The sequence below is a fragment of the Oratosquilla oratoria genome, chromosome 22, assembly GCF_046742065.1.
Source record: "Oratosquilla oratoria isolate Oo_2021 chromosome 22, ASM4674206v1, whole genome shotgun sequence".
Lineage (NCBI taxonomy): Eukaryota > Metazoa > Arthropoda > Malacostraca > Stomatopoda > Squillidae > Oratosquilla > Oratosquilla oratoria.
In genome coordinates, this window is record NC_134798.1 from 21,927,333 (window position 1) to 21,934,832 (window position 7,500).

Consider the following 7,500-nt stretch of genomic DNA (forward strand, 5'->3'; position numbering starts at 1 on the left):
TATATATATATATATATAAATATATATATATATACATATACATACACACACATATATATATATATATATGCATATATATATATATATATATATATATATATATATACGGTACATAAACATATGTGTGTTGTGTGTAGGTGTGGGGGAGTTGTGTAGAACTAAGATAGAAATAGATGTAGATAAGAACCAAGTTGCAATTAGATATAGGAAAAGTGGAGTAGATGCCTCAAGTACTGAACTGAAAAAGTGATAGAATGGAGGAAAAGAAAGTGCTCAGCTAACTGAGAATGGAAGTTGACGCGGTTGGGATATTCATTGACGTGGTGCACAGACAAAGAACATGACAGGGGTGACAAGAAAGATGTGGGAAGGTAGGAAGATATTAATTTGGGAAATTTTGAATCTTTTTGTCGATAGCGCCATTATCTTTGGTATGGGAATGGGTTGTTTGAGTTTGGGAGGTGGTCGCGATGAAGATAGATTGCTTGAAGAGTGCAAGCGATCTATGGAGAAGTAAAAAGAATACAGACATTGATACAAGAAAGACATGTGGCGTAAAATGAATATTTGGAAGAAGATTGATAAAGCTCTGTTAAGATAGTACGTACATCATGCATAAGATAGTACGTACTAGTAGATAGTAGATAGTAGATAGTAGTACGTACGTACTGCAGGAAAACAAGGCTTGCTGGCAATATTCACCCTCCTCTTGACCACTGCAATGTTAATGGAGGTAGTTGGTTTTTGGGGTGCTATTCTGTAGGTCGAGGGTAATTTGTCTACTATTTTTTAAACAACCTCACTAGACTATCCACTTTAACCGTTCTTCTCTTTGTCAAAGACATGACATCCTTCCAACGTAGGTGCCAACAACTTTGATAAATTTTAATGTTCTTTATACCTGATCTTTTCCCATATCCTGCCATTTTCTTCTCCCATCCCATTCATCTACCATTGCCACAGTTAATCTCTCCCTAACCTCCTCCACAACAAACCTAGTGTGGTCCTAACTCCACCACAGTGTGTGTGTATGTGTGTGTGTGTGTGTGTGTGTGTGTGTGTGTATGTATGTGCGTGTGTGTGTGTGTGTGTGTGTGTGTGTGTGTGTGTGTGTGTGTGTGTGTGTGTGTGTGTGTGTGTGTGTGTGTGTGTGTGTGTGTGTGTGTGTGTGTGTGCAAAAACAATCGCTTCCCCTAATGTCAGCTTCCCGTGGTCCAAGTATTGTAGTCTATTTCATCGAGCCCGTACCTTATTCAGGGAAACCATCCGATAAATATATGCGTTGTATCAACAGTTTGATTAACCCATTCAACTCCGATGACAAGATGTCTTGTCATTTGGTCAAATAAAACAAAAAATCATAAAACACCAAAATGTTTGATCAAACACCAGAAAAAATATGACGTCAGTCCTCGCTTCGCTGCGAGCGAAGCGAGGACTGACGTCATATTTTTTCTGGTGTTTGATCAAACATTTTGGTGTTTTATGATTTTTTGTTTTATTTGACCAAATGACAAGACATCTTGTCATCGGAGTTGAATGGGTTAAATGGGTCTGACTACGAGACTCGAACTTTAGATCGTGTGGCAGTAGAGCACCACAAGCCTACAGCACGTGCTAGCTCAATAAGGGTTAAGATAAGGGAAATTGCTCTCTCAAACTAGAATAAAAGTCATGCATATAATTCAAATCCTTTTCAATTACCTTTGACGTGACGTGATGTCCTCAGGAGTCTTCATCGATAACTGCGGGAGAAAATGACCGTGAATAAGCTTTTAATGAAAAATTAACTAATGTTTGTAGCATAAACATGATTACATTAGTATTGTAGTTTTTGCTCTGTGAATTGGTTGTTATTACCTGAGAGCATTTTGTAATGACAACGAGAGGTAGACTCTATAAGCAAATCTGTGTAAGAGTGACATTTCTCAAAGTCGACGTTTGGGTCTTGTGAGTTCAAGAAAACTTTTGTCTCTTTAATGATATTTCATTTGTCAAGAACAAAAACAGCCCTAGATAAATGATATGTATGCATACATATTTCTAGAAACCGTCATAAAATTCAGCAGTGAAATATACTGAAGTAAATTTGGTAGTCAGGAGAACTTTATTGAAATGTACAATGCACCACAAAAAACTTTGAGTAGAACAATGAAAATATTTTAAGTTACAGAGAAAACACATCACTTATGATATGGTGGGGGGCAATGCTGCCTGACACTTGGGGAGGAAAGCCACCCTGATCAACTGCCCGATGGAATTCAGATGACGCTCTTTACGTAATTTGTTTTAACGTCGAATTATTTTTTTTTTCAGCTGTAACTACGAGCCTGGGTCGTAACGACTTTTGTTTCCTGCAAGAAGAACAATTTGCATGAAAACCTGCAGACAGGGAGTGTGGTAGGATATTGGATACTGAGGCTTTGAACCAGGACAAGAGCCAACGACAAGAAAATGAAGGAGAATCTGCAAGAGGAGTCAATGTGGGTCTTAGGAGACAAACAGCTGCAGATGCAGCTTTAATCATTCCTCTGGTCAACGATAGACCCGACACTCCCTGGGCCTGGGTCCGGAGTAAAGAAATCACGGGCGGCATAAGGTTGAGGATGAAAGTGGAGAATGGGCTTTCTTCTTCTCTGAAAAGTTATTTCTGCGTCATGACAAACGTTCCCAGTGTCTTCTACGTGTAAAGGGCAGCAGAGATTAATCCTGAGGAAGAGGAGGTGGAGGAGGGGAGAGGAGGAGGAGGGGAGAAGAGGAGGAGAGGAGAGGAGGAGGAGGAGGAGGAGGGGAGAGGAGGAGGAGGAGGGGAGAGAGGAGGAGGGGAGGGAAGATGTAGAAGAAGAGTAGGAGGGTGAGGAGGAGGATAGGAGGTATAGTAGGAGGAGGAGGAGTAGAAGGAGGAACAGGAGGAAGGAGGAGGAGGAGGAGGAGGAGGGGAGGAGAAAGAGGAGGAGGGGAGGAGGAGGAGAAGGAGGGGGAGAAGGAGGAACCTTTTCGCTGGGAACTGACTATTCGACGGAATCTCGTCAAGTTCATGAAAAAGCACTGAGGTAGAGAGCTGAAGGACGTGAAAGATTGAAACTCGCCGGCAGTGCCTAATCAGATCTCTCTACCACTCGGCGGAGGGAACTCGTGTTTGATTCGAAACACGAGCTTTTAATGGAAAGGTCAGTTATTCAGTGGTTGCACGCCAGAACCTTTCTCTCCGAATACTGTGGGAAATTTTCTATCGAACTTTTGGCGGAAGAGATCGACCTCTATTTCATGCAGAGCGAAGGCTTTAGGGCCGTGCGTGGAAACCTGCAAGTTTGTCGATAACATCTCCTTAAACATTCAAGTCAGTCTCTATTGCAGGACATCCCTGAGGACGACATAATTGAGGTGACTGATCCCAGAATTCTGCAACACGCACACACACACACGCACGGACACACACAGACACACATACACACACACACACACACACACGCACACACAAGCACACACACACACACACGCACACACACATAAACACACACACTCATATATATATGTATATATATATATGTGTATATATATATATATATATATGTGTGTGTGTGTGTGTGTGTGTGTGTGTGTGTGTGTGTGTGTGTGTTCAGGTAAACATAACCTCCTCTCTCTTCCCTCCTCTAATGACCGTTAGGAGATCTGTCAGAATTAGGGCAAGATCTCAGGTCTTCAAAATATAAGCACCGGCACTCGTGCATTCTAGTGTTATTTGATTGTTTTATTTTCGTATCGTTTCCCTGTCATTTTACACCATTTTAACTGTTTCAGTTCTTATGCTCATTTCTGTACTTCATGTATATTCCAAATTTTGTAAATCCTGCTAATGTCTCATCCTGAACAAAATAAGGGGTACACATTAGTGGGACTAGGAGAGGGATTCATGTCCTTTGGCAGTTGTTGAGTTCAGAACCAGTAGCTATAGAGATGAATTCCTGATGTGCCAACCAATTCATGAAATCTGGTGACCATCAATACTTCCAAAAGTCTTCTGGGTTGTTATGGAATGCAGAAATTACAATATGTTTATATTGCCCGTAGGGTAGGAAATGCACCATTGCTTTTGTTTCAATAAATACAAACTATAAACGTTTACATCCTTGTGTTTTGATGTATTCTCACAGCCAGCCCTGCTTTGCAAGCGAAGCAGGATTCTTCTCCGTGAGTGCCGAGCCTAACGATGGAGTGAAGTGGGAGATTCTAGATGATAGCGGATGTTAGTGGTTGTTGTAACGGTTGTCAGTGGTGGCAGGAACGGTAGTGACGATTCATTTAGTGGTAGGGAAAGCGTAAGAGGATATAGTGACGATAATAGTGATGGAAAAAGAAACTGAGACATTGGCAGGGAACAGAAGTAGAGGCAAATATGGAATTGGTGGTGATGATGTAAGTATCCTAAGGAGTATTAGCACCGTCGTTCCAACCTATTAGGAATTTCGACGTTGACATCTTCATATGGTTACCTGATAATAAACAAATAATGTAAATATTTCTGTCTGCATAAAGCTGATGGTAATAGTATGTGTGATGTGAAAGTTGCCCAAAGTGTTGGCAATGACATCATTATTGTTTGTCTGAAGGCAGCTTCTGACGGATCAATTGTTTTGATGGTACTGAAATCGGGTATATACCGTTACTTTAGTTGCTGTTGTGACAAAACGTCGCTTGCAGTGCCAACGGTCCTGGAGAGTCGAAGACACCATCTGAAGGCAGGAGAGAGAGAGAGAGAGAGAGAGAGAGAGAGAGAGAGAGAGAGAGAGAGAGAGAGAGAGAGAGAGAGAGAGAGAGAGAGAGAGAGAGACTTTCCTCACCCACTATCCAGAGTGCGGCCCTGTAGACTGGCATTCGATTCTAGGAAGGGTTCCGGGATTTCAACGAAAAGACCCATGGGCGGGTGGGGCTGTTGGTGGTTCTTGCCCAGTCTCAAGATGTTTCAGCGGGTTGGGTGTGGAGTGCGGGTCGCAAGGGAACGGCCCGGGCCGGGTTATATCGTGAAATTCACCTGATGGGAGTTGGGGCTGAGGGGACTCTGGTTCGAGTGGCTTCTCAGTCGATCGATTCGACCGAATAGGTTCTTGTGGTGGTGGCACAGAGAAACAAAATTCTTCCTAGTACGTCGTGGTGGTGGTGTTGGTGGTGTGAGAAGGAATTCTCACTCATTATCGAGCTGGTTAGAGTTGGGCAAGTTTAGCTTAATCTTCTGTACGTTGAAGGGCGGGTGGTCACTTCCTCTTCTTCTTCTTCTTCTTCTTCTTCTTCTTCTTCTTCTTCTTCTTCGGCGACGGCCAGGGGATTCTTCCAATTAGACTGATTGAAATCGTCTGGTGTCCGCCAGAACTAAGTCCTCCAAATAACCATATTTGGTGCTATGCCTGGGAGAGGGAGGCCGCCTATCTGCACACTGAGTCCACCCTTTAACCGGATACTCGTCTTTTTTGTCTTTTTCCTTTTAGCTTTCGCCAATTGATTCTTTTCAAGTCCGGGGACAATACCTCTACGTGATAAACGTTTAATGGGCAAGTGATATGACATGACGAGTGACTCTACTATGGGCGACGCTAACGGTGAAAATGACATTTGGAGACTTTCAGGGTTGACACATGTGAACAAAGTAGCGGCACCTAAAGCCAGCAAGATCATAAGTGGCCTCTATTGAAAATAACAAGTTCACATTCCCGAGGATCAAGATCGAAGGCAAAGACATGGTAGATCAACGTGGGTAATGACAGAATATAACATTCAGTTTAGTATTTCATAACACTGATAGGGATATTATTAGCTTTTATCTAGGAGAATAGTGATAGCCGGTATTGGTAAGGTTGCTAGTGGAGTACTAGCAAAGGTGGTAACGAGGGATGGTAACAACAGAGGTGGACAAGAAGGTTAACTGCGCTTCGAGTAATCGGGGAGACAAGTGACATTAGTAGAGCACAAGGTCATCCTTAACTTTCCATCTCTCTCTCTCTCTCTCTCTCTCTCTCTCTCTCTCTCTCTCTCTCTCTCTCTCTCTCTCTCTCTCTCTCTATATATATATATATATATATATATATATATATATATATGACGTAAGCGGAGTAGGAAACACAGGAGTCTTAGTCTTGAGTTTATTCCTGACTAGTATCGCAGGTATGCTTTTTCAAAGGAAAGCATGCTAAGACTCCTGTGTTTCCTACTCCGCTTACGTCAACCTGTCAGAATGTCTCAACAAATATATATATATATATATATATATATATATATATATATATATATATGAATACATATATATATATATATATATGAATATATATATGAATATATATATATATATATATACATATATACACATATATAATGCTTGTGTGTATGTCTATGTATACACTTTGGGTATACGTTTTCCCTTCCTTTCCCAATTAACAGTCTCGTTTAATACCCATAAAAGTCCCATATGGACCAGAATCACACATCTTTTATAACTATTTCCCACTTAAAAAACAATGCTGATCATGCTTAACCTATGCTATCCCCAAGGGCTAGAAGAGCTGGTTATCAGCGGCGAAATACAAATTAATCTCTGTCGGTCGCCACGGGGAGAGCGCGGGTGGGAATCGCGTCTCGACCATCAGCGACGACGTGGGCACGACGCCGCCCAGGGGAGGAGTTCATTCACTGGTATCTCTGTCCCTGATTTGACTTGATAACACACCAGACGACTTTATTTATCTGGGGAAGTAGGCGAGGAGGGGCTTCGTCATCCTCCAAGTGCTGACAGTATAAGGTTTTCAAGGACCATAGCCAAGAAAATCCCGAATTCGGGGGTCTGGGGTTCTGGGTTGGGATTGGACAATGGTTCTCGTAATAACGCCGAACCAGTAGGACGATCTTCGAGGCACATGGGGCTATTGGACATATCGTGCCCTTCAGGAATACGGACCTCAAAAATTTCTTACGGTATTCTGATACTACAGGTCCTGGGAAAGATGAAAAAAGAAAAGTAATATAGAAGAGAGCTCGCCAGCATCGGAAGACAGGTTGAGGTCTCCAGTTTAGTGCCAATGGAGGACAACCAGAAGTGAAGACACGGAGACAGGAGAGTTCTGAAACCCTCCTGGAATAATCACGTCTTTCGTCATAGACAATAATGATGCAGCTCAGCAGGGAATTGAAACAAGAGTGTCCACTTAAAGCTCAGATCAAAAGCAATGTCTATTACAGTTGTTCATGACTATTCCTGTCACTTTGATAAACTTAAAGCTTCCATAAAAAAAGCAGTGCCAACATAAAGGTAGGGAAAACGAGATAAAAAAGGGTAAATTTTCTGCACAAAATAAACTTTGATCAAGGAAAGAAATATATATTCCATTTAAGTGTTCTATATATTGTTAGATAGTTACATCGTATTACTGAACGGATATAGATCTTCTGGTATTGTATCCCCTTATTGTGAAATTAATTTTTACATCCCCCACCAATGGGGCGGTACGTGTGTGT

At 41.9% G+C, this 7,500-nt stretch overlaps 1 protein-coding gene across 1 annotated transcript in view; it reads right to left on the reverse strand.

Moving 5' to 3' along the window:
• LOC143037309 (uncharacterized) overlaps positions 1–7,500 on the reverse strand; it is a 357,534-nt gene that overhangs the window by 16,836 nt on the left and 333,198 nt on the right. The window contains exon 6 of the mRNA XM_076205443.1: positions 1,705–1,745. The gene's annotated coding sequence lies outside the window, so the exon portion shown is untranslated. The remainder of the gene's footprint in view (positions 1–1,704; positions 1,746–7,500) is intronic.